The sequence below is a fragment of the Bos taurus genome, chromosome 17, assembly GCF_002263795.3.
Source record: "Bos taurus isolate L1 Dominette 01449 registration number 42190680 breed Hereford chromosome 17, ARS-UCD2.0, whole genome shotgun sequence".
Lineage (NCBI taxonomy): Eukaryota > Metazoa > Chordata > Mammalia > Artiodactyla > Bovidae > Bos > Bos taurus.
Genome location: NC_037344.1, coordinates 3,592,749 through 3,607,876, shown reverse-complemented (window position 1 = coordinate 3,607,876; position 15,128 = coordinate 3,592,749). Strand labels below are relative to the sequence as shown.

At 42.2% G+C, this 15,128-nt stretch overlaps 1 long non-coding RNA gene across 3 annotated transcripts in view; it reads left to right on the top strand.

Moving 5' to 3' along the window:
- Nucleotides 1–13,378, top strand: part of LOC107133269 (uncharacterized) — a 239,861-nt gene extending 226,483 nt beyond the window's left edge. For all 3 annotated transcript variants that reach the window (XR_009490983.1, XR_001502145.3, XR_009490982.1), the window contains one exon: nucleotides 9,267–13,378. This is a non-coding gene — a long non-coding RNA (uncharacterized lncRNA). The remainder of the gene's footprint in view (nucleotides 1–9,266) is intronic.
- The last annotated feature ends 1,750 nt before the right edge of the window (nucleotides 13,379–15,128 follow it).

The following is a 15,128-nucleotide window of genomic DNA, read 5'->3' as shown; positions in this document are numbered from 1 at the left end:
GGGGAGGAGATGCAGTCAAGGGGAAGAGACTGGGGAGAGACAGGGCAGTGAAGAAGGAAGAAAAAAAATATAGACAGTAGTTGACCCTCTGCCAACTCTGTGACCTTGGGAGAACCCTCTAACCTCAGAGGGCTTGGGAAGAGTGAAGAGACAGTCATAGCATATGGCTTAAGAAGGTGAGCTCTGAAGCCTCACTCTGGATTCATCTCAACTCTACTGTTTATCAGCTGTATGACCTTGGGCAAGTGATGTAATCTTTATGAACTTCAGCTTCCTCATCCATAAAATCAGGATTATGGAGTAGTCCTGAGCTTTAGACAGAATAATGTATGTAAACTTCTTGGAAAAGTACTTGACACACATTAAGTGTTCAATGTATTTGCTATTGTTATTGTCTGTCTCCAGGGTCAGTTAATGGAAGCCACGCAGGCAGCATTTTTATCTTGTGCATCATCAATTTATTTACTATAGATAATGACTCTTCATAGGGCTACTCATCTGCTACCTTACTTATTTTAAGGCTATTATGGGTATATGTGTTAGGAGGAAAGGAAATGGATCAGATAGTGACAATCATTGTTTCCTTCACAAATAATGTACTGTGGAGGTTAGAGTTTAATGCTTAGTATATATTTTGAAGATTGTTATTCTAGAACTTCCAGATGTACAAGCTGGGTTTAGAAAAGGCAGAGGAACCAGAGCTCAAATTGCCAACATCCATTGGATCATAGAAAAAAGCAAGACAGTCCCAGGAAAACATCTACTTCTCCTTCACTGACTATGCTAAAGCCTTTGTGTGGATCACAACAAACTGTGGGAAATTCTTCAAGAGATGGGAATACCAGACCACCTTACCTGCTTCCTGCAAAACCTGTATGCAGGTCAAGAAGCAACAGTTAGAACTGCTCATGGAACAAAGAACTGGTTCAAAATTGGGAAAGGAGTACGTCAAGGCTGTGTATTGTCACACTGCTAATTTAACTTATATGAAGAGCACATCATGCAAAATGCTTGGCTGGATGAAGCTCAAGCTTGGATTAAGATTGCCAGAAGAAATATCAATAACCTCAGATATGCAGATGACACCACCCTAATGGCAGAAAATGAAGCGGAACTAAAGAGCTTCTTGATGAAGGTGAAAGAGAGAGTGAAAAAGCTGGCTTAAAGCTCAACATTCAAAAAACTAAGAACATGACATCTGGCCCCATCACTTCATGGCAAATAAGTGGGGAAAAAAATGGAAACAGTGACAGATTTTATTTTCCTTGGTTCCAAAATTGCTGTGGATGGTGACTGCAGCCATGAAATTAAAAGATGCTTGCTCCTTGGCAGAAAAACTATGACAAACCTACTGCTGCTGCTGCGGCTGCTGCTGCTGCTGCTCAGTCGCTTCAGTCATGTCCGACTCTGTCCGACCCCATAGAGGGCAGCCTGCCAAGCTTCCCGGTCCCTGGGATTCTCCAGGCAAGAACACGGGAGTGGGTTGCCATTTCCTTCTCCAGTGCATGAAAGTGAAAAGTGAAAGTGAAGTCGCTCAGTCGTGTCCGACTCTTCGCGACCCCATGGACTGCAGCCCACCAGGCTCCTGCGTCCATGGGATTTTCCAGGCAAGAGTACTAGACAGTGCATTAAAAAGCAAAGATGTCACTTTGCTGACAAAGGTAGTCTTGTCAAAGCTATACTTTTTCCAATAGTCATGTACAGTGTGAGAGTTGGACCATAAAGAAGTCTGAGCACCAAACAATTGATGCTTTTAAACTGTGGCTCTGACAAAGACTCTTGAGAATCACCTGGACAACAAGGAGAACAAACCAGTCAATCCTAAAGGAAATCAGTCCTGAATATTTATTGAAAGGACTGATGCTGAAGCTGAAGCTCCAGTGGTCTGGCCACCTGAGGTGAAGAATTGACTCATTGGAAAAGACCCTGATGCTGTTAAAGATTGAGTATGGAAGGAGAAGGAGGTAACAGAGGATGAGATGGTTGGATACATCATCGACTTAATGAATATGAATATGAATGACTAAATAACAACAAAATTCTCCTCTCCATCTTCTAGTTTTTATTCTAAACTTTTGTCTTAGGACAAAGTAGGTTTTGCTGCATTCACTTCAGTTCAGTTCAGTCGCTCAGTCATGTCTGACTCTTTGCAACCCCGTGAATCGCAGCACACCAGGCCTCCCTGTCCATCGCTAACTCCCAGAGTTCACACAAACTCATGTCCATAGAGTCGATGATATCATCCATACATCTCATCCTCTGTCATCCCCTTCTCCTCCTGCCCCCAATCCCTCCCAGCATCAGAGTCTTTTCCAATGAGTCAACTCTTTGCGTGAGGTGGCCAAAGTATTGGAGTTTCAGCCTCAGCATCAGTCCTTCCAATGAACACCCAGGACTGGTCTCTTTTAGGATGGACTGGTTGGATCTCCTTGCAGTCCAAGGGACTCTCAAGAGTCTTCTCCAACACCACAGTTCAGAAGCATCAATTCTTCAGCATTCAGTTTTCTTCACAGTCCAACTCTCACATCCATACATGACCACAGGAAAAACAATAGCCTTGACTAGATGGACCTTTGTTGGCAAAGTAATATCTCTGCTTTTGAATATGCTATTTAGGTTGGTCATAACTTTCCTTCCAAGGAGCAAGTGTCTTTTAATTTCATGGCTGTAGTCACCATCTGCAGTGATTTTGGAGCCCCCAAAAATAAAGTCTGACACTGTTTCCACTGTTTCCCCATCTATTTCCCATGAAGTGACGGGACTGGATGCCATGATCTTATTTTTCTGAATGTTGATCTTTAAGCCAACTTTTTCACTCTCCTCTTTCACTTTCATCAAGAGGCTTTTTAGTTCCTCTTCACTTTCTGCCATGAGGGTGGTGTCATCTGCATATCTGAGGTTATTGATATTTCTCCTGGCAATCTTGATTCCAGCTTGTGCTTCTTCCAGCCCAGCGTTTCTCATGATGTACTCTGCATATAAGTTAAATAAGCAGGGTGACAATATACAGCCTTGACGTCCTCCTTTTCCTATTTGGAACCAGTGTGTTGTTCCATGTCCAGTTCTAACTGTTGCTTCCTGACCTGCATACAGGTTTCTCAAGAGGCATTAAAGACCCAGAAATCTCATTGGCTTTACCCAACCCAAGTTCCTTTTTCACACACATGCTATGTCCTCTGTGTGTTGGCAGAGGGTGTGCCGCATCTGTCCATCTCTAGAAACCCAGGACAGAAGCTCCATCTTGCTGTGCTTTCCAGGTCTTTGAAGAGAAGCTTCTACAGAAGTAACACAGAAGTAACACTAGGGCATTTCTCTGAAGCTGAGTTGCTTTATTAAGTTCTGAGTCTTCCCTTTCCAGATATGATTTTCCTTATAATTTTATAGTCACACTTTTCTTGATTCTGCTTTTGGAGAAAGCATTATAAAAATAATAAGCTAATGGTGATTTTTATCACTATCAAACCAGACCTCCTTCTTACTCTCACAAGAGATGTTTGCCCCAGTGAGAAGAGAATGTGTTTTAAAAAATATATTTTAATGTTTCTCCCTTTTCATTTATTTTCTGCTTATTGTTTCCCCAAATTCCTGGTTTTCCAAAATCCTCAAGAGAAGAAAAATGTCTGAAAAAGTCATACTCCTTTACCAGCACCTGCTACAAGAACTTGAGTACAGTTGGCATCTGCTCATCTCATATGCTCAACCCAGATGTCTGATGTGTGGTAGTCAAGGCAAGTGAGATGCTTCCAGGGGCCTCACCCTCTCCTTTGTCCATAGTCAGAATGTCTGTGGAATTGATCTCTGCAACTGAAGAAATAGATGTCAGTAAAGTAGATGGGCCATTCATTGAACAAACACTTACTGAGCACCTAGCCTATGCTGGACACTGGGCTAGCTCTTCTCAGTCAGCACAGTGATTCAGCTGGATTCAGATCTTGGCAAGGGAAGAAAGCAAGTATGGGTTTCCCCAGAGAGCACATTGATGCAGTGTGACCCTGTGACCTTTCCTCTTGTTTCCTATTGCAGACTTCTCTCCTAGTGGGATAGGAAAGTCCCACCATGCTCACTGTTGTTGTCCTTTCCTCCGTTACTGCCTTTCCTCCACCAAGGCTGAGGTGCCAATTCAAATCCTACCATCCTTGGAAACCAGCTGAAGACTTACATCTTTCCTCAGCTCTGAAGGCTTTCAGTGCTCACCCCTTCTCCTTATCTACAAAAGCCCATTGAACATGCCTCTCTGCTACCTGTTAGGGCAACCACCTATGACTTAACCATTTTGACTTAACCATTTTGGGGAGGCAGTCTATTCTCTTTATTTCAAGTGTCTTTAAGAAAATGGTCTTGTTTCCTCTCAAGTTAATGGATTCAAAGTAGCTAACCCATGGAGGTACTTGTGGTTAGGTCCTACACAACATCTTTCAGTAAGAGATGCATGATAAGTAAATACTGAATAGAAGTAAACGTGAGCTTGCTCTCTCCGCCCTCCCCCCCCAGGAAGATGGAAAGAGAAGTTGTGACTACCATTTTTCCTATGGCTTTGCCTTCTAGCCTTCTAGCCTTGGGCACATGATAATTTTTTTGTGTGTGTGTGTGGCTTAAAACAATAGAAATTTATTCTCTACACTTCCTGAGGCCAGAAGTCCCAAATCAAGATCTCAGCAAAGTTGGTTCCTTTTGGATGCTCTAAGGGAGAGTCTGTTCCATGCCTCTCTCCTAGCTTCTGCTGGCAAGACCTGATGTTGCTTGGGTTATGGGTGCGTCACTTCATCTTTACCTTCATCTTCACATGGTGATTTCCCTTCCACTTGTTTCTATGTGTCCGCTTCTCTTCTTGTAAGAGCACCATTCTTCAGATTCAGGGCCCACCTTAATCTAGTATGACCTCATCTTAACATAACTAATCACATCTGCAAAGACTGTGTTTCCAAATAAAGTCACGTTCTGGGATTCTGGGTGAACATAAGTTTTGGAGACACACTATTCAACTCACTGCACTAACTAAAGGCCACAAATATTTTCTTCTGTTTTCTTCTACAAGTTTAATAACTTTTGGTGTCACATTTAGTTCTGTGATGCATATTGGTTTAATTTTTGTATTTGATGATAGTTATAGGAAATGTTTATTTTTGGTCTTATGGAGTCCAATTACTCAAAAACTATTTGTTGAAAAGATTGTCTTCTACACTGAATTGTCTTTGCATCTTTGTTGAAAATTGATTGATCATATATGTATGAGTCTATTGCCAGATTCTGTTGACTTTTTGGTCAATATCACACTGTCTTGATTCCTATAGTTTTATAGTAAGTCTTCACATCAGGTATAGTGAATACTCTAGCAAAATTCTTCAGAATTATTTTAGACATTGTAGTTAAATTGCTTTTCTACGTACTTTTGATAATCATATTTATTGGGTCGTCATATTTATTGAAATAGGTTGAAGACAGAGTGGTCTCAGTATAAGTTGAGATAATCTGCTGTGAAGAACAACACACAAAGGTGCCAGTAGCTTCAGAAGGATGTGACATAAGAGTGTATATTTCTTTTTTTTTCGTCTTTTAAAAAATAAATTTATTTATTTTAATTGGAGGCTAATTACTTTACAATATTGTAGTGGTTTTGCCATACATTGCCATGAATCAGCCACGGGTGTACATGTGTCCCCCATCCTGAACCCCAATCCCACCTCCATCCCCATCCCTTAGGGTCATCCCAGTGCATTGGCCCTGAGCACCCTGTCTCATGCATCGAACCTGGACTGGTGATCTATTTCACATATGGTAATCTACATATTTCAATGCTATTCTCTCAAATCATTCCACCCTCGCCTTCTCCCACCAAGTCCAAAAATCTGTTCTTTACATCTGTGTCTCTTTTGCTGTCTTGCATATAGGGTCACCATTACCTTCTTTTTAAATTCCATATATATGCGTTAATATACTGTATTGGTTTTTTTCTTTCTGACTTACTTTGCTCTGTATAATAGGCTCCAGTTTCATCCACCTCATTAGAACTGATTCAAATGCATTCTTTTTAATAGGTGAGTAATATTCCATTGTGTATATGTACCACTGCTTTCTTATCCATTCGTCTGCTGATGGACATGTAGGTTGCTTCCATGTCCTGGCTATTGTAAACAGTGCTGTGATGAACATTGGGGTACACCTGTCTCTTTCAATTCTGGTTTCCTCGGTGTGTATGCCCAGCAGTGGGATTGCTGGGTCATATGGCAGTTCTATTTCCAGTTTTTTAAGGAATCTCCACACTGTTCTCCATAGTGGCTGTACTAGTTTGCATTCCCACCAACAGTGTAAGAGGGTTCCCTTTTCTCCACACCCTCTCCAGCATTTATTGCTTGTAGACTTTTGGAGAGCAGCCATTCTGATTGGCGTGAGGTGGTACCTCTTTGTGGTTTTGATTTGCATTTCTCTGATAATGAGTGATGTTGAGCATCTTTTCATGTGTTTGTTAGCCATCTGTATGTCTTCTTTGGAGAAATGTCTGTTTAAGTTCTTTGGCCCATTTTTTGATTGGGTTGTTTATTTTTCTGGAATTGAGTTGCAAGAGCTGCTTGTATATTTTTGAGATTAATTCTTTGTCAGTTGCTTCATTTGCTATTATTTTCTCCCATTCTGAAGGCTGTCTTTTCACCTTGCTTATAGTTTCCTTCATTGTGCAAAAGCTTTTAAGTTTAATCATGTCCTGTTTGTTTATTTTTGCTTTTATTTCCATTACTCTGGGAGGTGGGTCATAGAGAATTGGATCCTGCTATGATTTATGTCTGGAGAAATATCAATAACCTCAGATATGCAGATGACACCACCCTTATGGCAGAAAGTGAAGAGAAACTAAAAAGCCTCTTGATGAAAGTGAGAGGAGAGTGAAAAAGTTGGCTTAAAGCTCAACATTCAGAAAACTAAGATCATGGCATCTGGTCCCATCACTTCATGGCAAATAGATGGGGAAACAGTGGAAACAGTGTCAGACTTTATTTTTGGGGGCTCCAAAGTCACTGCAGATGGTGACTGCAGCCATGAAATTAAAAGATGCTTACTCCTTGGAAGGAAAGTTATGACCAACCTAGATAGCATATTCCAAAGCAGAGACATTACTTTGCCAACAAAGGTCCGTCTAGTAAAGGCTATGGCTTTTCCAGTGGTCATGTATGGATGTGAGAGTTGGATTGTGAAGAAAGCTGAGCACTGAAGAATTGATGCTTTTGAACTGTGGTGTTGGAGAAGACTCTTGAGAGTCCCTTGGACTGCAAGGAGATCCAACCAGTCGATTCTGAAGGAGATCAGCCCTGGGATTTCTTTGGAAGAAATGATGCAAAAGCTGAAAGTCCAGTACTTTGGCCACCTCATGCGAAGAGTTGAGTCATTGGAAAAGACTCTGATGCTGGGAGGGATTGGGGGCAGGAGGAGAAGGGGAAGACAGAGGATGAGATGGCTGGATGGCATCACTGACTGGATGGACGTGAGTCTGAGTGAACTCCGGGAGTTGGTGATGGACAGGGAGGCCTGGCATGCTGCGATTCATGGGGTCGCAAAGAGTCGGACATGACTGAGCGATTGAACTGAACTGAACTGAACCATTCAGTGGTATGTTTTGAGCCTTTTGACCAAATAGAATAAATTAGTGTCTTATTTTATTAATGGTATAAGTTGAGAAGGGTAAGCTTATGTAAAGTAAGAGATAAGCAGCACAGGGAAAAGACTGAATGCAAATGACACTTGCCAAAAGAAGTTGCTGAATTTTCTGCCACTGTTCCCCTTGGCCAAGTTTCCCCCATACCGGGATCTACCTGCAGGCAGGTTTCAATATCCTCCACAAGAAAACCTATCATGTTTTCAGTCCTCCCCCTTTCTGTAGTTCTTAGGGGCAGTGGACAAAATGGCTGTTCCTCATTCATTACTTGAAGTGTTGCAAGCTCTTACCTCCTGCTCAGCCCTTTCTTTAAATTTCCTGCCAAAGTTATTTTAAGCACCCCACCCTTAGTTTATTCTATTCTGGGGAACCTTCAGTGACTCTGCAAGGAAGCCTGAAGGTTTTACCTCCTATTCCAAAGGCCACCACTGTGCTCGTCTTCCCACTCATCCCCCTGTGCTCCCAGTCAGAGTTTTTTCCAGCCACACCTCATCTCATGGCCTTCCACCCACTCTTTCCCTATTCCCACACTTCCAGAAACCTCCAGTTTCTTTCTGAGGCCTTTCCCAAATGCTTGGGTCTCTCTCCAGGAAAGCCATCCTCACAGTGGCTCGTTTTGCCACTCATTAATCTTTACCTAATAAGAATGATAATAATAATAGTAACAATAATAGCAATAGCTAACATGCCTAACACTTTTTAGGTGCCTGTCACAGTCCAAACCATTTTACATAAACCAACTGATTTAATTCTGGCCAAAATCCTTTGGGGGCTTCCCTGGTGGCTTAGATGGTAAAGAATCTGCCTGCAATGTGGGGGACCTGGGTTTGATCCCTGATCCCCTGGAGGAGAGCATGGCAACACACTCCAGTATTCTGGCCTGGAGAATCCCCATGGACAGAGGAGCCTGGTGGGCTGCAGTCCATGGGGTTGCAAAGAGTCAGACATGACTGAGTGACTGAGCACACAAAACCCTATGAAGTGGTGTGTAGTTAATTTTATGTGTTGATTTAGCCAGTCAGGGTGTCCAGGTATGTGGTCAGACATCATTTCGAAGGTTTTTGTGGGGGTATTTTTGGATGAGATTAACATTTAAATTGGTAAACTTTGAGTAAAACAGACTGCCTTCTGTAGTGTGGATGGGCCTCATCTAATCAGTTGAAGGCCTGACTAGTACAAAAGTCTGACCTCCCTCAAGCAAGAGGAAACTCTGCCTTCAGATGATCTTCAGCTGTCTCCTGCAATGTCTCCTCTCCATTGAGTCCCCAGCCTGCTGGCCACCTTTCAGACTGTGGACTTGCCAGTCTCCCTAATTGTATGAGCCAACTCTTCAATACCTCTTTCTAAATAGAAATAGGATATGTATACATCTTATTAGTTCTACTAAACCCTGACTAATTCCAGTAAGTATTTTTATGATTTTCCTGTTCTGCAGATGTGATAACTGGGACACAGAATTTAGGTAACTTGCTGAAGGTTATCAGTACAGTAAGTGGTGCAGTTGAGAGTCTGTCCAACCCCCGGGTCTTTTTTTTGCCATGAGATTAAATATATGTCATCTGTGCTGCATTTTGAACTGTTTGTTCATCAATAAGTCTTGTGTATCTTTTATTTGTTTTTTCAGTTATCAGCTTTGAGAAGACAGACTCTAGTGAATGTACTTTGAGGAGTCCTAGGCTAGACCTGTGAAAGGAAGGCGTTTGGGGAAGTTTCTGAAACATGGATGGAGCTCGTTGTAAAGGCAGTCAATGATCTGCATTGTCTACTCCTTGACCATCTTCCTTTCTACTGAGGTTCATCTTAAGACAGCTGAGTATGGTCTGTCGTATAACATGTTAGGCTGTATTTTATGAATTACACTTTGTGTTCATAAAAAATTACACTTTGAGTTCAGAATAAAAGATATGCCACATTTTAGAAGAGTTGGATCTTTAAAAGTTTCAATGTATATGCTCACCTTCTGTATACCGCAGAGCACAGCACAAATAAAAGTTCAGATCCCCCTTGCTATTCTGAGGCAAACAGATGCATCCCAGGCAGAGAGATGTGCCCCTGAGTCTGAGGAGGCCCAGGGCCGTGCAAGCAGCATCTCTCTCTATGCCCTGCCTGCAGCTTCATCTCCTTGGGGTGGAAGTGTGGGGGCTGCTGTCCTAACCTGACATTCGTGCTTGCTTTCCCTCAGGCATTGTCTTAATGGAACTGTGTTTAAGGCCCTGATGTAAGCATCTTGTTGCTGAAAAATCAGTGAAAGTTCCACAGCTCCACTGGCATCTTTGTTCTTGGAGCCGTTTTCATTTTCCATTGGCATCATGTGGTTATTTCCCCAGGCATTTTGTTTTATTTTCTGAAGTACTAAGCCAGACCAGCAGGGTAGACCAGCAGTAGAACTCTGTCTATCTGTCTGTCTCCCATTCACACACATACACACACACACAACACCACACACACAACACACACAACACACAACACACACATGGGCATGCACAGTCTTCTTTAGGCAGGTCACCACAGCACCAGGCACTATTTTCAACCTTTCAGGCACCAGAGTGTTTAAAGTTTTAATAGGCTTGGAGGTGACCCTGAAGCCCACCACCATTTATATTCATCTGTAATTTATGGCTGCCTCTTATTTAGTTGGTTGAGCAAATTGTACCTAAGAGTATTCTTTGAGACTTGGCAGCCTGGTGTACAGTTTCACGATTCAGCAGTGTTTTTGCCAAATATTTGGCTTTTTCCCCTCTTTCTTTTGGAGGACATTCTCAAATACTTCATTTGGAGCTTTGGTCTGGAACACACTTTATCAGACACCTTTTGTGTGCCAAGAGACCCCTTATCCATTCTGTTGAAGCTGACTTTCCACATGCTAACACGTTGATTTCTAAATTGCTTTTAAAGTCACATTAAAGCCACATTTCCAAATAACATACGGTGACGTGTGGTGCCTTTGGGCCCCTTGGTGCCTGCGGCCTGTTGCTTCCCCCCACGCCCTCCGCCCTTCTCTGGATTTCAGTTGGGGGGAAATTCTTCTCTAAGTGGAGAGGTGAGGGTGATGGTGCCTAACCAAACCATAAAATTAATGTTTATTGCAGAAATAAAAGGGCTTACTTTGTTATGAGGTATGTGAGGACATGTTTTGGCCTCATTTCACGTGTTCGGTCTAACCATGCCCAAAAGATTAAATCAAGGCTATTATGGGTATAATTTATTTCTCTTTCTAGGCTGTCATCATGTGTGTCCATGTGGGATATTGCGTTTTCCCACTTTGGGAGTAAGGTCCGCATCTGGCAAACACAGATGGAAGGCCATCTATGAAAAGTCCCTGCAGCAATTTGTTTCCAGTTTCACCGAATTTGATTTTCTAGCCGAGTCCAGGACTACTTACTCCCTTTTCTATTCACTAAGCATATGGAGACCTTCACCCTGCAGAACTCAGCTCCCAGTTGTGCTCCCTCCAAACAAGTATTATGATTAATACTCGGTAATCATGTAACCTGCTAGAAAAATGTGATCTGAAGACAAAATGTGCAATAGAATTAGTCCTCTACTCACCCCATTAATCTTCCTTTAAGATCTGAAGAGGGATTAGCAGTTAAATCTTTTAACATTCTTTTTTATAAGTGGAGAATAATTTAACCATCTTAACCCTTTGTGATAAGGGAATGGGAATTTAGGTTTAAACATGAAATATAACCTTCCCATCACATTTCCTTCAGGATTCTTGTCTTCCCCATCATGTTACACGTGTGGGCCCACTGAGAAATGTCTGTGGTCACACTGCAGTCCACTCTGAACCCTCTCCTGCCCATCCCCCCATGTTCTGTGTTGCTGCCTCTTGCTCTTGTCTCCTGGTTCAGAGATGCCTAATATAAATACAGTTTGTGCATACTGGTGGCTGAGGCATGGGACCTGTGTATAAGATCCTTGATTCTTTTTGAATCTGAGTACTTTCTCTCTTCAGCATCGCTCTTCCAAACTAAGAGCAGATAAAGTGTCATAAGACTATGCCAAATGACATTCAAAGACACTTGAATAAGAAGTAAATGGAAATAAGCACATTTTCCCTCTACTCAGAGGCCTCAGTGCCTACACGCACAGAAAGACTTCTGCCAAATGCTTCTCCATGGCCTTATAGGACACAGGGTTTCAGAACCAGTTTCCTTCCATGAACCTCAGGACAAGGGTGTGCAAAGGGGAGGCTGACTCTGTGATATTTATTTATTTATTTTTGTGTGGCGAGAACTAATGCAAACAGGTTATTGTTTTGCTAAAAGTGCTCATAGGCCTCTTATTTTGCTAGAAAGTAAGGTAGTGCTCAAAGATTAATGGAGACATATCAAAACCACAGAGGAGCCAGCTTGAAAGGGCTCCTACTGATCGATCTGGGTTAATTTAAGCATAATAATGAATATGATAGTAATGGATTATAACACATTGAATAAAAATCTACGAGTTCATACTGACACAAGTAGAAAAATAAATAGGAGGAATACATGCTAACTAACAATCATGGAATCAAAAATAATAAAAAAGAATAAAATAGAATGCCATGTAATAAGTATAGAAGGAATGATGAACTTAGAAAATCAACCACTGATGCTAAAGATAGTGGGTGAAAGTTTGATAAGGAACAGGATGCCTTCATAATCTAAGAGTCTGTGGTGCTGTGCTTAGTTGCTCAATCAAGTCTGACTGTTTGTGACCCCATGGACTGTAGCTGGCCAGGCTCCTCTGGCCCTGGAATTTCTTGGCCAAGAATACTGGAGTGGTTTGCCATTTCTTCCTCCAGGGGATCTTCCCAACCCAGGGATAGAATCTGCATCTCTTACATCTCCTGCTTTGGCAGGAGCCATCAGGGAAGCCCAGGAATACTGGAGTGGGTAGCCTATCCCTTCTCCAGGGGAACTTCCCAACCTAGGAATCAAACCAGGGTCTCCTGCATTGCAGGTGGATTCTTTACCAGCTGAGTTCCCTGGGAATCTTAGAAAGCCTCCCCACAAATTACTTGTTAATTACATAGAAAAAAAAGTTACTTCACAGTGGAGAAATCCTGTGAACACCACCTTATCTAAGTGGTAGAGGTCAACACCAGCACCAACGAAATTCACTGAGAGCAGAGCCTCCTCTTCTGAGCCCTGAGGGGGGCGCAGCCTGGCCCTTTGACGTTTCTACCAAAAATGCATGATCTGAATCTGATTGTGAGGAAAATAAATGGTCTGTGATCTTCAAAGTGAATAGGCCAACAAAAACAAAGCCTGAGTAAGTGTTCTCCTCTGAAGAAGACTGAGAAATGTGACCCCCAAATGCAGAGTGTGTGCCTGGCGTGAATCTTGTGAAGTTCATTTGGGGACCTTTGACAAATGCTGAAAATGGCCTGTGTAGATAAGAGAATTGCACCAAAATTAACTGCACTGTGGTTTTGTAAGAGACTGTCCTTGTTTGTAAGAAATATACTCTGACGCATTCAGGGGTAAAGACATATAATGTCTTCATGTTACTCCCAAATGTTTCAAAAAATAATACGCATGTGTATGTATACATACATATACATATGTGTGTGCACATAGAAAAAATACACACACGTGCACACATATATTCACATGTTTATCTTTATCAATTATCTATTTCTTACCTCTGAATATATTTGTCTTCTATCTATCTATCATCTACTGGTCTATCTGGAGAAAGAGCAAGATAAATGGAATAAAATAAACAATTGATGATTCAGGGTAAAGGGTATATGGGGTGTACCTTGTACTGTTTTTATAACCTAAATTTTAAATTATTTTAAAATGAAAAGCTAAAATACTTATAAAAACAAATGTGATTAAATTTGATGTCAACAAACAGCATGGGAAATCCACTACGACACTACACTTGCTTTCTATCCGACCCTGCTGGCTACTCTCTTAACTTTGGGAATCATAGCCGAGGCAAGGAATCTCTTCTCCTATCTGTGGTTGTTACACTGAGATCACAAACTCACCTTTCACAAAAGATGCAGAGTGATTTACAATGAGAGAATGTTAGGAATCTTTGCAGTTAATAATGATGGTAGTGGTTTCTCTTCAGTGGGCCTTAGGCGCTCAGCAGGAACTATATCATCCTGTCTAATCCTTGCTGCCACTCAATTTGATGAGGATTCAAATCCTCTTTGTTGTTGCTGCTGCTAAGTCACTTCAGTCATGTCCAACTCTGTGTGACCCCATAGACGGCAGCCCACCAGGCTCTTCTGTCCCTGGGATTCTCCAGGCAAGAACACTGGAGTGGGTTGTCATTTCCTTGTCCAATGCATGAAAGTGAAAAGTGAAAGTAAAGTCGCCTAGTCGTGCCCGACTCTTAGCGACCGCATGGACTGCAGCCTACCAGGCTCCTCCATCCATGAGATTTTCCAGGCAAGAGTACTGGAGTGGGTTGCCATTGCCTTCTCCACTTTGTCTGTTCCTCCGCACTTATTGATATAAATGGACATGGCAGCCCACTAGAAACAATTCATGGAGAAGCCCATTGGTGAGCCCCTGCACAGTGAATTGTGTCCATTAAGTGGTGGGTAAGCTTATTCTCCACAGGTTTTCTGCAGCAGTATTAGTTCCAATTTAACCATCATACCATGGGTGAACATTTATTTTATTTTGGCAATAGTTTAATGTATTTAAACACACAAACAAGCATTTTCTTTCTTTCTGTCTTATATGCAAACATTCCACTGCAAAGTCTTCAACAAAACTTGATAACATTCCCAGAAATATATTCTAAAATAAAAATGTAATCTTCAAATCAATACACAAGCACTATGAATGAAAGAAAGTGAAAGTGTTAGTTGCTCAGTCATGTCTGACTCTGCGACTTCATGGACTGCAGCCGCCAGGCTCCTCTGTCCATGGAATTGTCCATGCAAGAATACTGGAGTGGGTTCCATGCCCTTCTTCTGGGGATCTTCCTGACCCAGGGATTGAACCCAGGTCTCCTGCATTGCAGGCAGATTCTTTACTATCTGAGCCACCAGGGAAGCCCTGCACAAGCACTCTGTGTGTGTGTGCTTAGTCGCTCCGTCATGTCTGACTCTTTGCAACAGCATGGACTGCAGCCCAGCAGGCTCCTCTGTCCATGGGATCCTCCAGGCAAGAATACTGGAGTGGGTTGCCATGCCCTCCTCCAGGGGACCTTCCTGACCCAGGGGTCGAACCAGGGTTTCCTGCATTGCAGGGGGATTCTTTACCAGCTGAGCTACCAGGAAAGCCTGTACAGGCACTACAGACATTAAAAATAGAAAACTCAGAGATTAAGTAACTGAAATGGAAGAAAAAAGGGAAATCCACATGTATTGATTTCCTTCAACAACCTGGGTGGCTTATAACACCAGAAATGTATTCTCTCATAGTTCTGGAGGCTAGAAGTCCAAAACCAAGATGTCATCACAGTCATACTTTCTTAGAAAGCTCTAGGTTCCATTCTTGCCTCTTTTAGCTTCCAATGGTTGCTGGCATTC